Genomic DNA, 25,636 nt, shown 5'->3' with positions numbered 1-25,636 from the left:
GTACTACAAGGATCCTCCCCACATTTCTCTATGATATTCAAACTTATCATGGCATGGCATTGGCAACTTGGGGAGTGCAAAGGGATGAATGGATGGAATTTAGGAGGGACCAGAGTGCTGATCTTTAGGGCACTCTGGCAGGGCAAGTGGTGAGGTATTGCCCCTCCAGTGGCTTCTAAGGACTTGGTTTTCTAGGAGGGATCACTGTGCTAAGTTCATTGGAAATGGGTGGGACTTTCAGAAATAACTGGGCAAGTTGAGGGACTCCGAGGCCTCCATGGTCTGCAGATGGGGGGGGGGGCGGTAAAAGCCCACAAGATGTGTATTTTTCCTGTTAATGCAACCTAATTTGTGTCCATGTATTGATCAGACTTGTAGGAACTTGAGGCACATACAGGAAAGGGCTTTGGCAACTATAAAGTAGAGGATGATTTCCAAGGTCATGTATATCATGAGATGGTAGGTGGTTTCCAACCCTGTGGAAGGACCAAAGATTCACTCCAATTCTGACAGTGGTGCATTGGTTGATTCCTAAAGAAGAGGAGCTAGAGAGGAAGGTGTGGTGGTTTGGTGCAACTGTGGTCCTGCATCTTGCCATGTCCTGTGATCAAATGCAATGTTCTTTGTCTTTGGTGAGATGGGTCTTAGAGAAAAACAGCTGGATTGGTGTGTGGTGTAGGCTGGGATGTAAAATGGGAGAGCAACTTTGGAAGACTGGCAGCTTTTTGTGAAGTTAAACATATATCATAGGACCTAGCAATTCTACTTGTATCTACCCAGGAGAAATGAAAACGTACACTGTAGTTTATTTGCTGCTGTGTACTAAATTATGTCCCAACTTAGAAACTTAAAAGAACAAAAAAACACTTATCTTCCCAGTGTCTGTAGATTGGGAATCCAGGAGCAGCTTGGCTGGGTGGTTCTGGCTGGAGGTCTTTCATAAAATTATAGCTAGTTTGGTGGCCAGCCAACAGGAAGGTTTAATGGAGTTGGAAGATCTGTTCCTAAGATAGGGCTCACTCATACACTGGGCAAGTTAGTGCTGTCAGTGAGAGGCTTCAGTTCTTCTCCACGTGGACCTCCCTATATAGAGCTGCTTGAGTTTCCTTATGACGTGGTGGCTTGCTTCCCCCAGAACAAAGGATCCTAGAAAGTGAGGCCATGCTGCAAGCCTTTCATGACCTAGATTTGAAACATACATGCTGACACTTCTGTATATCCTATCATCTACTTGTCTGCTCTATTCAGTGTTGCAGGGATCTGCATGAGCTCATGAAGGGTAGGAAGGGAGGATCATTGGGGGCCATTTTGGAGGCTGGTGACCTCAGAGGTTCATGCAGTCACACCTCCTCTGTTCTGCTAGAGCAACACATGCACACCTGTGGCATCTTGAGATGAATGCATTGAGTCTTGAGTATCATTCATTCCCAGTGGAGCTGTAAGAGCAGAAGAAGGAGGAGGAAGTGAAGGAGGAGGAGAGAAGGCTGTGGTTCTTGGCAAGAGGCTGTGCAAAGGTCCCATGGCCTGGCTGGAGTGTGTGAGTTCTTGAGTGAACAAAACCTTGACCCATGAGCCAGCCACAGTGTGCAGTGTGGCTTGGTGTGGGTTAGGCAGGCCCAATGGGAGGGACTGGAGGAGTCAACCTGGTCTCTACTTTTATAGACCCTGAAACAAGGGTGCAGGACCCCTAAGATAACCTCTCAGCTGGTGTGTCAAGTTCAAGCAAAGTGGCTATAAAATCACTTCCATGAGGAGGGATTTCCAAGCCCAAGGGCTTAACTTTTCCTCATCCTGGAGTTTCCATGGCAGGGTAGGGAGTATGTGAGGGGTCTGCTCTGTGCCATGAAGCCAAGGAAGAGCAGTCTCCAGACTATGCTCCCATGATACCTCTCCTGCTTTCCAAGACAGAAAACAGGACTTACCCTTAAAGACCTTTATTACCTGGCCTTGTGCTTTATGAATAGGTCACTTCAACTGAATTGCAAGGAGTTCTGATTGGTGGGCTCTTCCCCAGGAGTTGAGTCCTTGACAGAATGTAAGATCCTCAGTGCCCAATCCTTCTCCACAAACCCTATCAGCTCAGTTTCCCATCTGGGAGCCTGGGGGTAAGGTGAGTTGGTGCCCATCATATGGGCTGTGTTAGAAGATGGAGGTAGGAGATCAAGACATGGCCTCTTTCTTGAGGGCAGCCTATGTTCCCATAATGGATTTTGGAGTCTCAATAATGGATTTTGAATGAATACAGAAACTTAGGGACCCCACAAACAGGTCGAATTCTTCTTTTTCATCACCAAAGCCCACATGACCTAGGAGTATGGGTGAAGAGATGAGAATGGAATGGGAAAGAGAGGCACTAGCCCTTTAAAGAGAAATCCAGGGTTTGCAGAGAAGTGCAAATTAACATGCAAATGGTCTGCAAAAGGACACTTGGGACACAGGGTAGTGGACTTGGATGAACCAAAGGGTACCCATGCCAGTTAGCCCAGCCCTGAATTGTGGTTCCCTGCTGGATGTGAAAAGAAGCACTACAGCTCCAGAATTTCTATAAAGGAGGCAGTGGGGTAGGGAGCGCAATTTGGCTGGGGAGGTGGGAGGCCAGAGAGTCATTGAATTGACCTGGGAGCCACTTACTTTAAAAAAAAAAAAAACTGATTATACATTTATTAGAGGGTGGCTCTAATTCTCAGTTTCTATCTCTAATCTGTCAATGTGACTGCAGGAATCAATGCCACTTAAATAACTCCCGTACCCAGTTCTTGGGCTACCTCTTTCCAACTCGATGGTCTATTTTGGAATTTTGTAAACCACTCCTCCATGTTCCTTTACCACCTGGATTCAGCCATTCTTTTCATGACTGATGGAATTCAACATTCTTTTCATGTACTTGCCTGGTGCTAAGGTTGTTCCATGGACCTATGCAGACTCCTTCCTGGAGCCCTGGACTCAAGCAGCACAGTGTTTCCTAAACAACTCTCTCTGGATGCTTGTATCCCAGGGACCCCAAGCTGTTCAGATTTGAGATAGCACTCAGAGTCCTCCAAAATCCAGTTCTTGGGAATATTTGACAGCTTACTCCATGTCCTGGTAAAATGGCAGCCCCATCCAACTAGTGTACAAGCCAGAAGGCTGAGGTCAGCTGGGGATACCTTTCTTACTCTCATGTCTTTCTCCTCCCCTCTGCCATGAAGTCTCTAAGTCCTGAGTCCTCTTGTCTGATACCTCTACCATTTCGATGGCTCTTAGCTGGTCTCTCCACACCCTCTCTTACTACCCTCCTACCTTACTACCAGACTCCTTCAATCTCAGATGTCAGAATTATTCTTGTCCCCACTCTGATGCAAGAATCTATCTGTGTGATACTTGGAAAGTTGCTACACTTCTCTGAGCCTTAGCTCCCCATTGGTCAAAGAAGCTTGCCAAGGACCAGAACAGACCAGTTTCTGAGGTGTCATGGCTCTGAGATGTGGGCTGCTTTCTGGATAGAGGGTACCCCATGGTGAGGTGAAAGACCCCCATGGGTCCAGGAACTGCCATGTAAGCAGTCCTCAGAGACTTTGCTTTCTAGGTCTTTACAGCCCACCTGCCACATTTTGCCACCAAGATGGAAGAAGTGTAACCACAGCTGAAACTCACGTGTCTCTTCTGTTCCTCTCCCCCTCTCCCACATGCCAAAAGTACGGGCTTGCTTCTCTACCATTCCACAACTTCAAAGCCAACACAATCCGAGCCAGGCTGTCATCCTGCAAACTATCATATAGTTTGACTATATGGAAAATTGACATCTATACAATGTATGCATAGTTCTGAGTTATTTTGTTACTTTTATAGGTTTGCATAACCACCACTCTTGTCGAGATGCAGAGCAATGGCATCACTGCAAAGATCTCCCTCCCACTACTCCTTTGTAGTCATGTTTGCTCCTCTCTCTACCATCCCTCATCCCTGGCAACCATGGATGTGTCCTCTATCTCTATATTTTTGTCATTTTAAAAATGTTACACAAGTGGAAGTACACAATATGTGATCTTTTGCATTCCCCCCTGCCAAGTCCCAGAGATCCACCCAGGTTGTTGAATATACCATTTGCTGTGACTGTACCAGTTTGTGTAACCATTCACTTGTAGGATGTTTTGTTTGTTTCCAGTTTTTGTTACTATAATTGAAACTGTGATGAACAGTTTTTGACAGGCTTTTGTGTGGGTTTAACTCTTTATTTCTCTGGGACAAATGTCCAGGGGAACCATTGCTGGGTTGTATGGTAAGAGTATCCTTCGTTTTTTAAAAGAACTTGCCAAACTATTTTCTGAGTGACTTTACAATTTTCCATTCCCACCAGCAATGTATGAGAGATCTTGATTCTCTGCATCCTCTCAATTATTTGGTATTGTGACTATTTGTTTTTTAATTTTAGCTGTTTTAACAGGTATGTGATGATATTGTATATAGTCTTAATTTGTACTTCCCTAAGGGCCAATGATGTTAAGCATCTTTCCATGGGCTTATTTACCGTAATGTACCTCTTCTTTGGTGAAACATCTCTTCATGTCTTTAGCTCATTTTTAAGAAGAGGTTTTACCTATTGACTTGAGAAAGAGAGAGAGCGAGAGAGCGAGAGAGCAAGTGTACGTGAATGGGGGGAGGGGCAGAAAGGGGGGGGAGAGAGCGAATCTTGAGCAGATTTCTACTGAGTGTGAGGCCCGATGGGAACTGGATCTCATGACCTGAGATCATGACCTGAGCCAAAACCAAAAGTTAGTTGTTTAACCAACTGAGTCACTCAGGTGCCCCCTTTGCCCATTTTCTAATTGGATTATTTTGTTTTTTTAAATGTTAAATTTTAGGAGTTCCTTATATATTCTGATATGCATTCTCTGTCACATACATGGTCTGCAAATATTCTTTTTATAGTGTAGCTTGTATTTTCTTCTTCTTTTTTAAAAGACTTTATTCATTTATTTGAGAGAGAGAGAGAGACAGAGAGCATAAGAAGAGAGAGGGTCAGAGGGAGAAGCAGACTCCCTACTGAGCAGGGAGCCTGATGTGGGCCTCGATAATGGGACTCTGGGATCATGACCTGAGCCGAAGGCAGTCACCAACAAACTGAGCCATCCAGGTTTTCTGTAGCTTGTATTGTCATCCTTTTAACAGTATCTTTTGCAGAGCAAAAGTTGTTAAATTTGACAATGTCCAGTTTATTGATTTTATGAATTATGATGTTGGTGTCATATCTAAGAACTCTTAGGTCATCTGCTCAGATGATTTTCTTCTCTAAAACTTTTATAGTTCCATGTCTAAATCTGTGACCCATTTTGAGGGACTCTTTTGTATAAGGTGTGAGGTTTAGGACTAGTTTCATGTTTTTGCCCATGGATATCCAATTGCTTTAATGCCATTTGCTAAAAATTTCTCTACTGTATCGCTTTTCTATCTTAATCAAATGTCAGTTGGCCAGGGGCACCTGGGTGGCTCAGTCAGTTAAGTGTCTAACTCTTGATTTCAGGTCAGATCATGATCTCATGGTAGGGAGATTGAGTCCCATGTAGGGCTCTGAGCTCAGCATGGAGTCTGCTTTGTCTCTCTTCCTCTGCTCCTCTGTTCAATCTCTATCTCTGAAATAAATAAATAAAACTAAAGTTTTAAAAGAAAAAATGGTCAGTTGACTGTGTCTGTGTAGGGCTATTTCTGCATTCTCTAGTCCATTACATCAATCTGTTTGTCTATCTCTCTGCTGATAACATACTGTCTTGATGATTATTGCTATATATTAGACCTTAACATTGAATAGAATGAACTCTTCCCACCTTATTATTCTTTCTCAAATTCTTAGTTCCTTTCTGTACAAATTGGAGAGTAATCTTGTCTATATAAAAATTTTCTGGGATTTTGATAGGAATTGTATTAAACTATGTCAGTTTGAGAAGAATTGACTTCTTTACTATAGTGAACACAATCCATGAACACATTATCTCTCTTCATTTAATTAGATTTTAAAAATTTCTGCAGCACCTGACTGGCTTAGTCAGGACAGCATGTGAGTGATCTGATCTTGATCTGGGGGCTGTAAGTTCAAGCCCCACATTGGGGATAGAGATCACTTAAAAATAAAATCTAAAAAAAAATGTCTTTATGTTTTGTAGTTTTCAGTATACAAGTTCTATACATGTTTTGTTAAATTTATATGTAAATATATCATTTATTTATAAATAAATAAATTATACCAACTATAAATGATATTGCATTTTTTCCAGTTTTATTGAGGTGTGTGCTTATGATTACCTATAAATTTGTATATGTTTAGATTGTACAATACCTTTTAAAGGTGTGCAACATGATGTTTTAATATGTTTACCTTGTGAAATAATGACCACAGTCAAGTTAATGAATACATCCATTATGTCACATGGTTAGTGTTTTTATGTGTGTTAGAACACTTATGATCTCCCTTGAATTTTAACAGATTTCAAGTGTGCAATATAGATTTCAAGTATTTCAAGTATACAGTATATATATATATAGTATTTCAAGTATACAATATAGTACTATCATCACCATGCTATAAATTAGATCTCCAGAACTTATTCATCTTATAATTGAAAGTTTGTAGCCTTTGGCCAATATCTCCCCATATTGTCTCTGTCCCCTTTCCCCAGTCCTTGGCAAACACTGTTCTATTTTCTGGTTCCATGAGTTAGATTTTTTTTAGACTCCACATGTAAGTTAAGATTGAACAGTATTTTGTCTTTCTGTGTATGGCTTTTTCCACTTATCATAAAGTCCTCTAGGTTTATCCAGGCTGCGAATGAATAAATACCACATTAAAAAAATATTTATTTGAGAGAGAGAGAAAAAAAGAAAGAGAGAGAGTGTGACCAGGGGAGGGGCAGAGGGAGAGGGAGAGCAAGAGAATCCTCAAGCAAACTCCCCACTCAGTGTGGAGCCAAATGCAGGGCTCGGTCCCAGGAGCCGGAGATCATGACCTCAGTTGAAATCAAGAGTCATAGACTTAAAGGTCTGAGCCTCCAGGTGTTCCTATACCACATTTTCTGTATCCATTCCTCTGTAGATTGATAGGTTGTTTCCATATCTTGACTATTGTAAACAATGCTACAATGAGCACAGTAGGGTACATATCTCCTTGAGATACTGATTTCACTTCCTTTGGATACATACACAGAAGTGATATTGGCATGTCCTACAGTGGTTTTATATTTAACTTTTTGAGGAAACTTCATACTATTTTCCATAGTGGCTGTCCTAATTTACATTTCTATTGACAGTGCATAAAGATTCCCTTTTCTTTACTCTGGCCAACACTAGTTATTTTCAGGTCTTTTGATAACCATCTTAATAGAAGTGAGGTGATCTCTCATTGTGATTTTGATATACATTTCCCTGATAATTAGTGAGGTTGAGCATCTTTTCATAGGTCATTTGCATGACTTCTTCGGAATAATGTCCCTTCATTCTTCAGGTCTTTTGTCTGTTTTTTAAATCAGGTCATTTGTTTTTGTTTTTTTGCCATTGGGTTGCATGCATTCCTTATATATTTTGGATATTAACCAATATTTGGATATATCAGATATATGATTTGTAATTACTTTCTCCCATTGGGTAGGTTGTTTTTTCATTCTGTTGATTGGTTCTTTTGGTGTGTAGTCCCACTGTTTATTTTTGCTTTTGTTGCCTGTGCTTTTGGTGTCATACCCATAAAATCCAGCTCTCTAGCTCCCTTGCTCTCTAAGGACATTTTCTTCCGTTCACGATAGGTTTCATGAATATCAGGTCATGGAATTACCTTCCTTAGGCCCTCCTGGTCTGCCCTAACCTTCATTCTTTTGCTTCTTCCACTATGCATGTTCTTTGCTAGCCTGTGCATATTCTCTCATGGGGACTCCAACCAGACTCCTGCTGGTGTGTTGTTTTCCAATACATTCTGAGTGCATGGAGACAGAAAAAAAATACAACTGATTTTTATATGTTGATCTTTTATGTTGTGGCTTTGCTGAGCTTATTACTTCCAGAAGGTTTTATTTTTTTGTTTGTTTTTTGTTTTGTAAATCACTAGGTATTTTCTAGATAGGCGATCATGTAATCTGCAAACAGAGGAGTTTTACTTTCTTTTTAATCTGTATGTTTACTTCCTTGTCTTGCCTTTTTGCATGGGTTAGAGCACTATGTCGAATGGCACTGTTGAGAGTGGACATCCTTGCTGTATTCTTCTTCATAGTGGAAAAGCATTCAGTATTTCACCATCAGATGTGATGTTAGTTGTAGCTTTCTGTAGATATGCTTTATCAAGTTGGGGAAATTTCTCTTTATTCTGAGTTTTCTGAGAGGTTTTTTCTTAAAAGATTAATTAATTAATTTTTTTTGAGAAGGAGAAAATGAGCACGAACAGGGGGAGGGGCAAGGGGAGAGGGAGATAGAGAATCTCAAGCAGACTCCCCATGGGGCTTGATTCCATGACCCTGAGATCATGACCTGAGCCAAAGAGTTGGATGTTTAACTGGCTGAACCATCCAGGCACCCCTGAGAGTTTTTATTATGAACAGACATTAGGTTTAGTCAAATGCCTTTCTGCATCAATTGATATCATTTTTAAAAAATGATTTTTAAGAAATATTTATTTCAGAGAGAGTGCGTGAGCATGAGTGGGAGAGGCAGAGGGAGAGATTCTCAAGCAGACTCCTTGCTGAGTGTAGAGCCTGATGTGGGGCCCAATCCCATGACCATGAGATTGCTACCTGAGCCAAAACCAAGAGTCTGATACTCAACCAGCTGTGTCACCATGGCATCTGATATAATTTTTCTTCTTCATAATGTGGTGGATTACATTGGTTTGCTGATACAGAAGCAGGCTTTCCTATCTGGATTAAGCCCCACTTGTTTTTGGTACACATATATATGTCTTTTAAAATATATTTTAAGGGGTGCCTGGATGGCTCAGTGGGTTAAGCTTCTGCCTTCAGCTCAGGTCATAATCCCAGGGTCCTGGGATAGAGCCCTGCATCGGGCTCTCTGCTCAGCAGGAAGCCTGTTTCTCCCTCTCTCTCTGCCTGCCTCTCTGCCTACTTGTGATCTCTCTATCTGTCAAATAAATAAAATCTTAAAAAAAAAAAGAAAACAAACAAGCAAAAAAAATCGTTACCTACATATCTTTATATATATATATATATATATAAAATCCTATTTGTTAATATTTAGTTAAGGACATTAGCATCTATATTCATGAGTGATATTGGTCTATAGTTTTCTTTTTTTGTCCTGTCTTTGCCTGTTTTTGATATTAGGGTACTACTAGATCCAGAAAATGAATTGGTTAATGTTCCTTCCTCTTCTATTTTCTGGAAGAGAGTGTATAGAATTGATGTTAATTCTTCTTTAAACATTGGATAGAATTCTCCAGTGAAATAATCTGGGTCTAGATTTTTTTTTTTTTTTGAGAGTCTTAAAATTATGAATTCAACGTCCTTGCTAGTTAAAGTTCTGCTTAAATTATCTGTTTCATATTGGGATGGGATTTGTGATAGCTTGTGGTTTTCGAGGATGTGGCTCATTTTGTTTCAGTTGTTAAATTTCTGTGTGTAGAGTTCATCGTGTTTCCTTATTATCATTTCAATGTCTGCAGAGTCTATAATGAGATCACCTTTTTCTTTCCTAATATTGATAATTTCTGTTTTCCCCTCTTTCTTCTTTTGTCTGTCTTGTTGGAGGTTTCTCTATCTTATCAATTTTTTTTTAAGGAAAACCTTTTTGTTTTATTGCTTAAAAGAAGATTTTGTTTATTTATTTGAAAGAGAGAAGGGGAGAGAGAAAGCACAAGCTGGGGGGAGGCAGAGGGAGAGGAAGAAGCAGACTCCATAGTGAGCAGGGAGTCCAACATGGGGCTCAATTCCAGGACCCCAAGATCATGACATGAGCCAAAGGCAGTCACTTAATTGACTGAGCCACCCAGGTGCCCCTGTCTATTGCTTTTATCTATAATTTTCTTGTTTTCAGTTTTATTGATATCTGCTCTTATCTTTATTATTTCCTTCTTTCTCCTGGATTTGTTTGTGTTTTTTTGCTCTTCTTTTTCTCATTTCTCTTTTCTAATGTAAGCATTTAGTACTACAAATTCCCTCCCAGCAGTATTGCTTGGTCAAAGAACACAACTGGTGTGATTTTATTTTTACTTATTTTTTTATGGTGAAAACAATTTATATGTAGATTTAGGCAGCTGGACTCAGTTTAGATGGTCCCAATTTTGTTGGCAAGATCCAAAGCACCATAGTCAGGAGCCAGTTGGACATATGCCTTCTTCTCCCTTTCAGGCCTGATCAGGGTGTTGACCTTGGACACATCAATGTCACAGAGCTTCTTCGCAGCCTGTTTGATCTGGTGCTTGCTGACCTTGACATCCACAGTGTACACAAATGTGTTGTTGTCTTCCACTTTCTTCATGGCTGACTCAGTGACTGGGGGAACTTGGTGATGGCATAGTGGTCAAGCTTGTTTCTCCTGGGGAGCTCTTTCTAGAATATTTAGGCCGACTTCAGAGACTATCTTAGGCTGTCAGAAGGTAGGTGATATGTGGATTTTTTTTCTGCCATGGCTGGGGAAGCTCTTCAGGGCTACTTTCTTGGCCTTCAAAGGCTTTGCTTTGGTTTTGGCTTTGGGAAGGGAGCTTTTGTCACCATCTTTGCAGAAGGGCTAGTGAATAAATGAAGTCTGAGGCCAAGGTTGGAAGTCCCACTGAGGCCAGGTTATTACAGCATTGGCTCCCATTTTTGGTCCTGAAACCTAGCTGGGTTAGTTAGGGGGTCTGCCTGTTGGGACGAAGGTTTCTTGAAGGGCATCTCACCCCTTCCCACCTGAGGATCCCTCATTGGGTCAGTAAGCAGCTACTGGCTGGGATTTTTTTTTTTTTAACATTATTTATTTTGAGGAAGAAAGCCAGAGAGGAAGCACAAATGTGGGGGAGAGGTAGAGGGAGAAGCAGACTCCCCACTGAGCAGGAAGCCAGGAAGCCCCATGAAGCCCCATGAAGCCCCATGCAGGACTCAATTCCAGGATGCTGGGATCATGACCTGAGCCAAAGGCAGACGCTTAACAGACTGAGTTACCTAATTACCATGTCCCACCCCCGCCGCAGGGATTTTTATTTTATATTTATTTATTTTGAAACAATTTTATTTATTTGACAGAGATCACAAGTAGGCAGAGAGGCAAGCAGAAAGGGGGGGGCAGGTTCTCCTCTGCGCAGAGAACCCAATGTGGGGCTCGATCCCAAGACCCTTAGATCATGACCTGAGTTGAAGGCAGAGGCTTAACCCACTGAGCCACCCAGGTGCCCCAGGGATTTTTAATGCAAAATCTCAGCCAGCCAGGGCCTGGCTTTCTGTCGGTGAGGAGCTCCGCGTGTTGGCAAGGCTGTGGGGCTGACAGCTGCCCCCTGGTGGCCAGCCTCGGCCTTATCCCTCTTCCCCCCATTCTACCTGGTGTCCTCCCAGTCTCAGGCAGCAACCACACATCCCAGGGATGGACCCTCTAGTTCCCAGATGTAAGGGAACAAGAATGAGGGCTCACCAGCCCTCCTCCTTTCCCCTCCTTTCTGCTGCATCTTCATCAGGGAAGACCTCAGGGAAAGACTTGGGCCATGTCTCCCTTCAGCATTCATGACAATACTGCCAGCGTCCCAGCCCTTGCTGCTCTCCAAGGCCACATTAGCATGATAAGGACAGATTCCAAGAATATCAAGTCATGGAAGGACCTCCCTCAGCTCTCTCTTCATCTGGGCTGACCCTCCCTCTCTTGCCTCCTCCTCTTGGCATGTTCTTTGCCAGATTGTAGATTCTATCAATGAGGGAGGCCCAGAAGACCCCTGCTACTGCAAGCCCTGGCCTGAGGGGCAGATGGGATGCCCAAGAAAGAGCATTAAAAAAATCAGAGCAAGTTCAAGTGTACCGAAGACAGACCTGGGAAAGGGAAGTCCAAACTGGTAGGTAGAGGAGATCACCAGCAAGTCCAAGTAACTGGGGTACTTGAAAGACCACACAGTGGTGAGCTCAGTCAGAATGGATCTATCTTGATCTTGATGTCAATTTCTATCTATCTCTATCCTCTCTCTCTTTCTATATATCAGTTAGCTCTTGTTGTGGAACAAACCATCCCAAAATAAAGTGGCTTAAAGCATTAACTATTATTTCTCATGCATCTATAGGTTGGCTGGGCTCAGCTAATCTTGGCTGGGCACACTCATGCTTTTGTGATCAGTTGCTGACTGGCTGGGAGTTGGCTGGTGTCAAATGGCCCTCCAGCAGACCAGTCCAGGCTTGTTCACAGAACAATTGCAGGGGTTCGGGAAAGCAAGTGAAAATATGCAAGGCCTCATGGAGTCATGACTTGGAACTAACACACTGTCACTTCCACCATCCTCTTTTGGCCAAACAAGTCTCAAGGCTAAGCCCTGCTTGAAGGGGTTTGGAAATAGGCTCTGCCCCTTCACGGGAGGCGCTACAAAGTCACATTAAAGGGAGGGAAGAGAAATGGGACCATTTTTGCCATCAGTCTACCACATTGCCCATTTACAAAAGAAAGAAACCTGTGTGACATTGTGATGGCTCCTTTTCTCCAACATCCACTGTATCACCCAGGCAAATTGATTTCGCCTCTAAAGCTCCGTTCAACTTCTCCCACCCCGTTCAACTTCTCCCACCGTCACCACCCCAGCCCGAGCAGCCCTAACTGTCGGTCTAACTGGTTTACTCACATTTCGTCCTCACTGTGGTTGGATTTCTTTAAAGTGCAAGTCAGATCCAATCAAGATCCTATCACCTCTCCTTGCCCCAGCCTTCCAAAGACCCTGCATCCATCCGAGTCTGAGTGGCAAGCAGCAGATACAGCCTATGACTAGAGCAGAAAAGAAACCTCATCAAAGGGTATTGATGAGCTCACAGGACCACTGGACAACTAGACCCAGAGATCACACAGGCACAAAGGGTGGGGGTTGGGTAGACAGCACCATGGTCAAAACCACACTGCTGGAGCATGGGCAGGGTGAAGGGGCACTCCACAGCCACCACCACTACCAGAGTTCCTCCTTCCTTGCATCATTTGCTGCAGAACTCAAAGACCTGAGTGGAAACACCTTATTGGCTAACGCCCCCAGTTTTGGAAATGAAAGTGAAAAACATCTCATGTAATTTCTGTGCTGACCGGTCAGTAGGGATATCCTCAGTCACAGGAAGGAGATTCAGATGCTGGGCTTTCCTTTTCTCTAACTTTATGGTGCTTAGTGGGCTCCAGAAGCCAGCAGAGGCTGGGTGGGTGGGTATCTTAGCTGGTATGGGGTATTCCTGCTGCAATAAGCATTCTTTTTGTTCAGAGTCACAAACCCCCTTTGGTTTAAGTGATAGAGTGCTGAGAATGGGGATGCCCCCCACCGCCCCCTCCTCCCAGGCATAAAGTGGAAAAAGTTAGCCTAGTCCTCTGGAGAAAAAGAAATAGGTCAAAAGCTAAAAGTATGACCTAATCCTTCTTAAGTCAGGCAGGAAATAGGAGACAGGCAAATGTTGTGCAAGAGAGATTCCCCTGGGCTTGGCAAGAGGATCCAGGGCGGGAGGCCGGGCCTCAGGACCCATTAGACTCACAGACTTTGTCCAGATGCTCTGAAAACTCTCTCCCAGGGTCGGGGTCCGGGGTCCGTCTTAGGATAGGCTCCCCTGTTCCCACCCTGGAAAGAGTGAGAGAGACTGGAAGGGGGCAGGAATAAACAGGAGAGGAGACTTAAACGGCTGCTTGTTGGTAACTCTCCGAGATCCCTTTACAGGCTAGGGCACCACCCCGCAGCTGGGGTGCTTAGTGCCTGCGGCTGGGTCACCTATAAGCTTTCTTCCCCTGAGAATTATCTCAAACCGTGCTCGGAGCTTGGTTAGGCTAGGTGTCCCCAACCCCAGCAGCCCGCAGCCAATGGCTGACTGAGATGTAAAAGCCCCGCCCCCTCCCCAGGTGAGTCTCCGGTCAAACCGCGCTGTGCCTAGCACCTTGGTTATGACGGCAAAGGGAGCCGTTGACGTGCTCCTGGGGTTTCCCTTTCCCTCGGCCCCTGCTTCCCCATCCCAGCCCAAACCTGGGCCTCCTCTTTCTCAATTCCACTTCCTCCCCGGGTTGGGAGCCAGAGAAAGGATGGCAGCCGGTCCGTTGGCTCTCTTTTGCCCCCTCGTGGATCTGGTGAGAACTATGGTGACTCCCAGATCTTTTGCCGCCACCACTCCCCACCCCGCCCCCAGCCCCCAGCCTACTTGTTTTTCCAGAAGTGGACCACTGGGACTGAGGAGAGCTGGGATTGGGGTCAGGTGAACACTTGTAGCTGGCAAAGTTGAGGGTAGTTTTCCCAGCAAAGGTCATGGTAGGCTTATTGTGGGGAAACGTATGGTAATTTGGCTCAGAAAACCTTGAGGTTCGTGAGGACCAGGCACGGAAGGTGGGGTAAGGAGCTGGTTGATTCCGTGAGTGATTTCTGTGGCCTTGAGCCAAATATCCCCTATTTGGATCACAAATTCTTCTTATGACAAGTGGAGAGAATAAGACCAAATCCTGTAATCTGCGGTCATTGGTGGATTTGGTGTACTTGCAGATAAAAACAAAACAACAGGGACGCCTGGGTGGCTCAGTTGGTTGAGCAGCTGCCTTCGGCTCAGGTCATGGTCCCAGCGTCCTGGGATCGAGTCCCACATCGGGCTCCTTGCTCAGCGAGGAGCCTGTTTCTCCCTCTGCCTCTGCCTGCCCTTCTGTCTGCCTGTGCTCTCTCTCTCTGATAAATAAATAAAATCTTTAAAACAAACAAACAAAACAACAACAACAAAAAAGATTTATTTTAGAGAGAAAGAATATGAATGAGTGGGGGGAAGGGGCAGGAGAGAATCCTCAGGCAGACTCCCCGCCGAGTGCGGAGCTCCTGAGGCTGGATCTCACCACCCTGAGATCATGACCTGAGCCAAAACCAAGAGTCTGAACTTCACAGACTGAGCCACTAAGGTGTCCCAATGTAATTACAGATCTGAGAGCTTTGGTGTCTCAAGCTCTACTGATCTTGTTGCTGTGAATTTCCATCATATGTTCCATCTTAGCTATGCAACTTTATGTGTGATTATCTATTTTATTTCTACCGCGTAATGCAACCTCTTCCTGCTGGTCTTCCAGTGTCCACATTGCACACGGCAACTAGAAGTCTCTTACTTAACACCATGTGGGTATGACACAAAACCCTTCAAGACTTCCCTGTTGCACCTAAACACCCAGTTACGTCCTGTGGCCCCCTCAAACCCTTCATGATCTGGAGCTTGCCTCTTTCCTCAGCTTCACCCTTACACTCTCTTCATGCTTCCTCTGGTTCCACGCCTTTCTTCAGTCCTGTCACCAGCTCTTTTCCATCCCAGAATGTTTTCACTTGCTATTCCCTCTGCCTGGAAAATCCTTTTCTTGTGTGTGTGTGTGTGTGTCCAGCTCCTTTTCAATTCTTTACAGCTTAGTTTAACTATCATATCACAAAGCAGCTGTACCCAGTTCCCTCTATTTATTTTTCTTCATAGTAATTACCACAGTCTTACATTATCTTGTTTACATGTTATACCATCATCCCTTACCCCTTTAAAATGAGTCTTCCCGGGCTGCCTGGGTGGCTCAGTTGGTTTAGTGTCTGCCTTTGGCTCAAGTCATGATCTCAGGGTCCTGGGATCAGCAGGGAGTCTGCTTTTCCCTTTGCCCCTCCCCCTGCTCACACTCTCCTCTTGCTCTCGCTCTCTCTTTGTCTCTCAAAGAAATAAAATCTTTAAAAATAAACAAATAAAATGAGTCTTCCCATCCCAAGGTCATTGTAATCCCTAATGCCTAAAATAGTGCCCCCTATTCTTCTAATACCAATTAGGGATATGTTTGGCTGCAAGTAACAACAACAACATGTGACAGTGAACTTAATGAGGGTTTATTTTAACCACCTAGGAAGAAATCCAAAGGCAAGCCGATTGCCGTTATTGTTTTAGTGACCCAAAATACCACTGGCCCCACAGGCTCTTTCCATATTTCTCCTTCATTGTCCTTAGCATGTTGATGTTTCTCCCCTCATTTGTTATAAGATGGCTACTCCAGATATAGGCGTCACATCCACATGTAAGCTGGGGAGACACGAAGAAGGTGCTAATCATGTCCCCTTCTATGAGGGCAAAAGTTTTCCTAGGACTCCCTGAGTAGATTTTCCTTCACATCTCATTACCCATAACTGGGTCGCTGGTTCTGGCTTTGAGGGAGGCTGGAAAATGGATCATATGATGCTTAATTTTATGTGTCAACTTGACTGGGCCACAGGGTGCCCAGATATTTTGGTCAAGTATTATTCCAGGTGCTTCTGTGAGGGTATTTTTGGATGAGATTGACATTAAATTGGTTGACCCAGTGGAGCATACTGCCCTCCCTAATGTAGGTTTCACTCTGTTGCAGATATGAATAGAATAGAAAGGCTGACTCTCTCCCAAGTAAGACAGCATTCTTCCTAGCTGACTTCTTTCAAACTGGGATATTGACTTTTCCCCTGCTTTCAGGTTTGAACCAGGACATCAGCTCTTCTTGGGTCTGGAGCCTGCCAGCCTTTGGATGGGAACCACACCAACACAATCCTGGTTATCAGGCCTTTGGACTTAGACTGGAACAAAACCACCAGCTCTTTTGGGTCTCTACCTTGCTGACTCACCCTGTAGCAGTTGCAACTTGCCTTCTTCCATAATCACATAAGCCAATTCCTTAAAATCAATCAATCGATCAATCAATCAATTCTATTTATTTATTTCCACAGAGAACCCTAATATAGAATATTGTTATGATTGGTTCAAAGTGCTGTACAACAGAAATATTTTTTTATATATAATTTTTTATTTTTTATAAACATATATTTTTATCCCCAGGGGTACAGGTCTGTGAATCACCAGGTTTACACACTTCACAGCACTCACCAAAGCACATACCCTCCCCAATGTCCATAATACCACCCCCTTCTCCCAAACCCCCTCCCCCCAGCAACCCTCAGTTTGTTTTGTGAGATTAAGAGTCACTTATGGTTTGTCTCCCTCCCAATCCCATCTTCTTTCATTTATTCTTCTTGTACCCACTTAAGCCCCCATGTTGCAACACCACTTCCTCATATTAGGGAGATCATATGATAGTTGTCTTTCTCCGCTTGACTTATTTCGCTAAGTATGATACGCTCTAGTTCCATCCATGTTGTCGCAAATGGCAAGATTTCATTTCTTTTGATGGCTGCATAGTATTCCATTGTGTATATATACCACATCTTCTTGATCCATTCATCTGTTGATGGACATCTAGGTTCTTTCCATAGTTTGGCTATTGTGGACATTGCTGCTATAAACATTCGGGTGCACGTGCCCCTTTGGATCACTACGTTTGTATCTTTAGGGTAAATACCCAATAGTGCAATTGCTGGGTCATAGGGCAGTTCTATTTTCAACATTTTGAGGAACCTCCATGCTGTTTTCCAGAGAGGTTGCACCAGCTTGCATTCCCACCAACAGTGTAGGAGGGTTCCCCTTTCTCCGCATCCTCGCCAGCATCTGTCATTTCCTGACTTGTTGATTTTAGCCATTCTGACTGGTGTGAGGTGATATCGCATTGTGGTTTTGATTTGTATTTCCCTGATGCCGAGTGATATGGGGCACTTTTTCATGTGTCTGTTGGCCATCTGGATGTCTTCTTTGCAGAAATGTCTGTTCATGTCCTCTGCCCATTTCTTGATTGGATTATTTGTTCTTTGGGTGTTGAGTTTGCTAAGTTCTTTATAGATTCTGGACACTAGTCCTTTATCTGATATGTCGTTTGCAAATATCTTCTCCCATTCTGTCAGTTGTCTTTTGATTTTGTTAACTGTTTCCTTTGCTGTGCAAAAGCTTTTGATCTTGATGAAATCCCAATAGTTCATTTTTGCCCTTGCTTCCCTTGCCTTTTGCGTTGTTCCTAGGAAGATGTTGCTGCGGCAGAGGTCGAAGAGGTTGCTGCCCGTGTTCTCAAGGATTTTGATGGATTCCTTTCGTACATTGAGGTCCTTCATCCATTTTGAGTCTATTTTTGTGTGTGGTGTAAGGAAATGGTCCAATTTCATTTTTCTGCATGTGGCTGTCCAATTTTCCCAGCACCATTTATTGAAAAGGCTGTCTTTTTTCCATTGGACATTCTTTCCTGCTTTGTCGAAGATTAGTTGACCATAGATTTGAGGGTCTATTTCTGGGCTCTCTATTCTGTTCCATTGATCTATGTGTCTGTTTTTGTGCCAGTACCATGCTGTCTTGATGATGACAGCTTTGTAATAGAGCTTGAAGTCCGGAATTGTGATGCCACCAACGTTGGCTTTCTTTTTCAATATCCCTTTGGCTATTCGAGGTCTTTTCTGGTTCCATATAAATTTTAGCATTATTTGTTCCATTTCTTTGAAAAAGATGGATGGTACTTTGATAGGAATTGCATTAAATGTGTAGATTGCTTTAGGTAGCATAGACATTTTCACAATATTTATTCTTCCAATCCAGGAGCATGGAACATTTTTCCATTTCTTTGTGTCTTCCTCAATTTCTTTCATGAGTACTTTATAGTTTTCTGAGTATAGATTCTGTGTCTCTTTGGTTAGGTTTATTCCTAGGTATCTTATGGTTTTGGATGCAATTGTAAATGGGATTGACTCCTTAATATCTCTTTCTTCTGTCTTGCTGTTGGTGTAGAGAAATGCAACTGATTTCTGTGCATTGATTTTATATCCTGACACTTTACTGAATTCCTGTATAAGTTCTAGCAGTTTTGGAGTGGAGTCTTTTGGGTTTTCCACATATAGTATCATATCATCTGTGAAGAGTGATAATTTGACTTCTTCTTTGCCGATTTGGATGCCTTTAATTTCCTTTTGTTGTCTGATTGCTGAGGCTAGGACCTCTAGTACTATGTTGAATAGCAGTGGTGATAATGGACATCCCTGCCGTGTTCCTGACCTTAGTAGAAAAGCTTTCAGTTTTTCTCCATTGAGAATGATATTTGCGGTGGGTTTTTCATAGATAGCTTTGATGATATTGAGGTATGTGCCCTCTATCCCTACACTTTGAAGAGTTTTGATCAGGAAGGGATGCTGTACTTTGTCAAATGCTTTTTCAGCATCTATTGAGAGTATCATATGGTTCTTGTTCTTACTTTTATTGATGTGTTGTATCACATTGACTGATTTGCGGATGTTGAACCAACCTTGCAGCCCTGGAATAAATCCCACTTGGTCGTGGTGAATAATCCTTTTAATGTACTGTTGAATCCTATTGGCTAGTATTTTGTTGAGTATTTTCGCATCTGTGTTCATCAAGGATATTAGTCTATAGCTCTCTTTTTTGGTGGGATCCTTGTCTGGTTTTGGGATCAAGGTGATGCTGGCCTCATAAAATGAGTTTGGAAGTTTTCCTTCCATTTCTATTTTTTGGAACAGTTTTAGGAGAATAGGAATTAGTTCTTCTTTAAATGTTTGGTAGAATTCCCCCGGGAAGCCGTCTGGCCCTGGGCTTTTGTTTGTTTGGAGATTTTTAATGACTGTTTCAATCTCCTTACTGGTTATGGGTCTGTTCAGGCTTTCTATTTCTTCCTGGTTCAGTTGTGGTAGTTTATATGTTTCTAGGAATGCATCCATTTCTTCCAGATTGTCAAATTTATTGCCGTAGAGTTGCTCATAGTATGTTCTTATAATAGTTTGTATTTCTTTGGTGTTAGTTGTGATCTCTCCTCTTTCATTCATGATTTTATTTATTTGGGTCCTTTCTCTTTTCTTTTTGATAAGTCGGGCCAGGGGTTTATCAATTTTATTAATTCTTTCAAAGAACCAGCTCCTACTTTCGTTGATTTGTTCTATTGTTTTTTTGGTTTCTATTTCATTGATTTCTGCTCTGATCTTTATGATTTCTCTTCTCCTGCTGGGCTTAGGGTTTCTTTCTTGTTCTTTTTCCAGCTCCTTTAGGTGTAGGGTTAGGTTGTGTACCTGAGACCTTTCTTGTTTCTTGAGAAAGGCTTGTACCGCTATATATTTTCCTCTCAGGACTGCCTTTGTTGTGTCCCACAGATTTTGAACCGTTGTATTTTCATTATCATTTGTTTCCATGATTTTTTTCAATTCTTCTTTAATTTCCCGGTTGACCCATTCATTCTTTAGAAGGATGCTGTTTAGTCTCCATGTATTTTGGTTCTTTTCAAACTTCCTTTTGTGGTTGAGTTCTAGCTTTAGAGCATTGTGGTCTGAAAATATGCATGGAATGATCCCAATCTTTTGATACCAGTTGAGTCCTGATTTAGGACCGAGGATGTGATCTATTCTGGAGAATGTTCCATGTGCACTAGAGAAGAATGTGTATTCTTGTACAACAGAAATATAATGTGAGTCATTTGTGTAATTCCAAGTCTTCTAGTAGCCACGTTAAATCAAAGATGAAATAACTTGTGGTAATGTATTTTATTTAACCCAAGCTATTCAAAACTTTTACTGTGACCCAAGATCAATGTACAAATTAATAAGGAGATATTTTATAAATTGGAGAATTTTATAATTCAAAATCTGCCATGCATTTTATACTTACAACAAATCTCAATTCAGACCAGCCACATTTCAAGCGTCCAATAGCTGCCTATGGCTAAGGTCTACCATATTGGCCAAAGTAGGTGTAGACCATCAAGATATATTATTTGTATTCAGAATATATAGAGAACTCTTAAAACTCAACAGTAAGAAAACCAACAACTCAACAAGATATGGGGAAAGATTTGAACTGATACTTCACCAAAGAAGAGATACAGATAGCAAATAAATGCACAAAAAGATGTTCAGCACTCAACCTAGCTAGTCATTAGGGAGATGTAAATTAAACCACAATAAAAATCTTACTACACACCTATGAGAATAACTGAAATAAAGAGAAAGACCACAACAAGTGTCATTGAGGGTGAAGGTCAACTGGAACTCTCACTCAGGGCTGTTGGGAATGAAAGTGGTACAACCACTTTGAAAAAGAGCTTGGTATTCCTTAAAAAGTTAGACATACACCTATGATACAACCAAGCCATTTCCTTCCTGTGTATTTACCCAAGAGAAAGAAAATGTTCATACAAAGACCTGTACGTGAATGTTCATAGCAGCTTTGTTTGTTTGTGAACAACCCAAATGTTCATCAACAGATGATTGGGTGAACAAATCATGGCATATAAGGGAACACTGCCCAGGAATAAAAGTAAACTATTGATACCTGCAACAACATAGATGAAACTCAAATAATTATGAAAGAAGTCATATTAAGAAGGGCATGGTAACTGGGCTCCAAGGTGGCAGGGCTACATTAGGTGAAGAAGGAGGTGAAGCATGTGTTTTGAAGGAATAGCCTTGGGTCTGTGCCATTTTGGGACCATGGCGTCTTTTTCTTTTAAGGCTCATAGGCTTCAGTGGAGCCATCTGCTTTTTAGAAGTGTGAACCTCAGCAGGCCACAGGATGACTGCTCTCTGCCATATGAGGGCATCAGTCACATACCCAGTGGTCACACAGTAAGGGTCATTCCTCTGAGCCTGGCATCGGTCATGGCTTATGCTGAAATTGACATACGGTGCAATGAGACATACAGGTAGGTCCAGGCCAAGATACATGACCCAAGGCCACATTAAGGAGGGCCTCAATCCCATACTCCTGTTCCTAAATGCCAACTATTGAAAATTCCAGTGTTGGCTGGAAAAATCTATTATTGATGATCTATTACTGATGCTTCAGTAGAACTCAGCATAGGCAGCATAAACCAGCACAGCTCATAACACAAGCACGAGCAGAACCAGTTAATAAGCCAAAGCAAGAGAAGAGAGACCTCCAGTGGTTGTGGTCATCACCTAAATACCCTCTTGGCACGCCCGTTGTTGGGGTCCATCCTGCCTCTCTGGGGAGACAACATGTGTCGAACTGTTGCGGGGTGGTATGTCATGATGGCCACAACTGGCTTTGAAAAGCTGTATCCTTTTCAGTGGGGAGCCACTGAGGGCTTTAGACAGAATAGGGACAACATTGATTTGGGTCAGAGAAAAATCCCTGGGGTGAAGAGGGATGGTATGCTGCAGTGGGGAAGAAGGGTTGGAAGTGGGAGGAGTGTGGCAAGATGTGTTTTAGGTGACCATATTAGCAGTCCAATGAGAGTTGCAAAAATGTTCACTCTGTAGTTGGGGGAGGGCATGAGGGCAGGTAAGCAGAGTGCCTAGTGGCTTGGAAAGAAAAGGACATGGCTAGGAGGGCTCAGGTAGCTGTTGGCACATTCATTAACCTTGGCGTGCCTCAGTTTCTCTATCTGTACATTAAAAATGCATTAGTCTGCAAGGACCGCCATAACTCACTATCACAAGCTGGTTGGCTTGGACAACAGAAATTTGTTTTCTCACAGTTCTGGGTCCAAGATCAAGGTTTTGGCAGGTCTGATTTCTTCCCAGGCCTCTGCTTCTAGATGATCCTCCCTCCCTCCACCTGGGACTATTCTAATTTCCTCCTCTTATAAAGACAGTGGTTATATTGGCTTCAGGCCCACCCAAATGACCTCGTTTGAACTTAGTTACATCTTTAAAGACATATCTCCAAATGCAGCCACACTCAGGTTTTGGCAGTTAGGACATCAAATATCAATTCTGGAGGGGAGGTAGGCTACAACTCTGCTCATACAGGAGGCTAATGAGAGAATTTACTTCACAGATTTGTGAGGATTAATTGAATTAGGATGTGTAAAATGCTTAGAACAGTGATAAAAAATATTTTTCTGTCATTAAAAAGGACATAGGAAAACGAGGCAGCCATTTCACAGATGTCTCCAAACTCCTGCCTCCTCCAGGAGGGGGATCCTTTGAATCCTAGCTGTTCTCTGAGCCCAGTACTCTCAGAAGCCCTCTTCACCTGCTTCTGGTGTCTCCCGTCTGAGACATCTGAGGTCACAGTTTTTCTTTCTTCTTTTTAAAAATTTTATTTATTTATTAAACACACACACACACACACACACACACACACACACACACCCCACAAGCATGGAGGAGGGTCAGAGGGAAAGGAAGAAGCAAACTCCCCACTGAGCAGGGAGCCCTAGGCAGTGCTCTATCCCAGGACCCTGAGATCATGACCCGAGCGGAAGGCAAACCCTCAACTAGTTGAGCCACCCAGGTGCCCCCAAGGTCAACAGTTCTTTTTTTTTTTTTTTTTTTTAGGATTTTATTTATCCATTGACAGAGAAAGAAGGCATAAGCAGAGGGAGTGGCAGGCAGAGAGAGAAGCAGGCTCCCCGGAGCAGGGAGCCTGATGCGGGACTTGATCCTAGGGCCCGAGGATCATGACCTGAGCCAAAGGCAGACACTTAACGACTGAGCCACCCAGACGTCCCAAGGTCACGGTTCTTAAAGTCAGGATCCTCTTTAATCCCCTTCTCCTCACAGGACAGCTTGACCAGAGGGTGCCTTGAAAATAGCGAAGCCTGTGGTTCTCAAAGTGTGGTCTCTAGATCGTGAGCATCACCGGGGAACTTGCTGGAAGGCAAAGGAAGCAATTCTGTGGGACTATCACCTGGGGGCAGCACAGGACCACTGGTAAGCATGGGCTAGGCCAAGTGCCCACAAATGCAAAAACCTTTCATGGCCTTTTCTGCCTCCAGTCTGGCCCCAAATCTCTCTGCTCTCCCCATAGTGCTGGAAGAACCTCTTGAGAGCCCCTAACCCGACTGTGTTACTGGTTCAGAAATCTTCAGCGGCTCCCTAGGGCAAGAAAGTCTGTCTCCTCCCTCTTGCATCTTCCATGTTGCCCCATGCTCTTTGTACGTTCCCTGGCCTCAAACTGACCTGGGTTTGAATTTCAGCTCTGCCATTTTGGGTGTGACCCGGGCAACACAACATCATTCTGAGCTTTGGTTTCCTTGTCCCTGAAGTGGGGGCAATTAATAAGAGCTTTTCTCATGGGTTATTAGAAGAGAGAGCTGGTTGATAAAGGGCTTTTAGCCCAGGGTCTCGCAGACTGTGTACTCCGTGCCCAGCAACGCCGCTTCCCTTTCTGCACTGCAGTCAGGGCGCCGAGGCCCACACCCTTGCCAGGACCAGAGGGTGTTGTTGAGCTCCACCCATCTCCCCAAGGTCATGACTTCCAGCAGTCGGCTCCTCCCTCTCTTTGCCAGGGGCTTCCTCTGGCTGCTGGTACCCTGTGTGCGTCAAACTCTGTGCGATGAGGATAATACTTGTGTCTATTTCATGGCACTTCTGGAAGGGCCTGGTTATTGCCCCATGGAGAAGGGGGTCCTCAGATTTCTGCCGTCAGGGTGTAGACCTAGCGCTCGCCCTTCTTTAGCCCATCTCTGTGACTCCCCGTACCTACAGGAATGGCCTTGTCAGAATATCCGAGGATGAGGGATAGAGGAGACTCAAAGAGGCTTGGAGCTCTGGTGGCTTCCTGCCCCACCACTCCTGACCTCCTGCCCTTGGGCCACATGGGCTGGCTCAGGCTCCTCTTCCCAATCCACCCCCGCCCCGCCCCGCCCCAGACATCTAAGATGCCCCTGTTGATGTCATAGGGTGTAAGAGGACACCAGGCACCAGGGACTGCCAGATGACCCTGGCACCTTGGCCAGGGCAGCTGGTGCTCTCAGAACCTGGACTGTCTTGGGCTGAGGACCTGGAAGTGATGTGGCCCTTCCGCCTGCAGCCTGCCAGGGCTGGGGGCACAGGCCTTGTCCGATAGTCAGTGTCAGCAGAATTCCACAGTCCTCTATGGCTGTCTCCTGGGGATGGTTTGCCCTTGATCTCCCCGTTCTGTGGGGGGCTGCTCCTGCCCCCGGAAGCAGTAGACTTTCCTCTGCATGGCTGGATGTAAGGGACCCCAAAGTCACGCTCCTCACCCCACAGCTGAACTCTCTCCCCCAACCCTGGCAATCCGTGCTGTCTCTGCAGGAGGTCTGTGGCTGGGCACATCGCCCTCTTCCAGGTAGGCTTTGCAAAAGTTAGCAAACTGTAGCCAGGATCAGCTACGCAATCTGGGGCACTCTGCGCAACACGAAAATGCAGGTTATGAGGGTTAGGAAATGCAGGTTATGAAATTATACAGAATTGCCAGACAATGACAAGGCAGAAGTAAGCCACGTGTAGGGCCCTGCGTGGAGGCCCCGGTGGCACTTGCCTACAGCCCGTCTCTGATGTGATCCTTCTTTCAGCACGCTCAAGTTAGTCAGAACTTCTCTTGCACTAAGGTGTGGCCCTGGAGCTGCTCAGAGAGGATACAAGAACATGGGGTCAAAATGTACCCCTTCCCCAGCTCAGAACATCTGTTGTCCCAATATGCAAGTATCCAAGAGATACTTGGAGCCAGTGTTCTCTGGGCAGGTGGCCTTTCTCACTGGTCCCCTGCCCCTGCTTCAGGGTCCTAGAGTTCTGACAGCCTGAGGGGCAGTTTCTGCCTCCCACCCAGTGGGTCCCAGCCCCGCCTACAGGGGCTGCTGTGTAGGTTGTGTCTGCTCTGGGGTATGGGGAGGATCCGTTGAGGCCCCTTTCCTTTTCCGTGGGCAATCATCAGACCCTTGGGTTTAGGTTTCA

At 44.0% G+C, this 25,636-nt stretch overlaps 1 long non-coding RNA gene across 1 annotated transcript in view; it reads left to right on the top strand.

The window, feature by feature from the left end:
• LOC132008112 (uncharacterized) overlaps positions 1 to 25,636 on the top strand; it is a 63,538-nt gene that overhangs the window by 8,841 nt on the left and 29,061 nt on the right. The window contains exon 2 of the long non-coding RNA XR_009401546.1: positions 23,501 to 23,650. This is a non-coding gene — a long non-coding RNA (uncharacterized LOC132008112). The remainder of the gene's footprint in view (positions 1 to 23,500; positions 23,651 to 25,636) is intronic.

The sequence above is a fragment of the Mustela nigripes genome, unplaced genomic scaffold (genome assembly GCF_022355385.1).
Source record: "Mustela nigripes isolate SB6536 unplaced genomic scaffold, MUSNIG.SB6536 HiC_scaffold_75, whole genome shotgun sequence".
Lineage (NCBI taxonomy): Eukaryota > Metazoa > Chordata > Mammalia > Carnivora > Mustelidae > Mustela > Mustela nigripes.
Note: the sequence above shows the minus strand (reverse complement) of the source record. Positions and strands in the feature narration are given on the sequence as shown.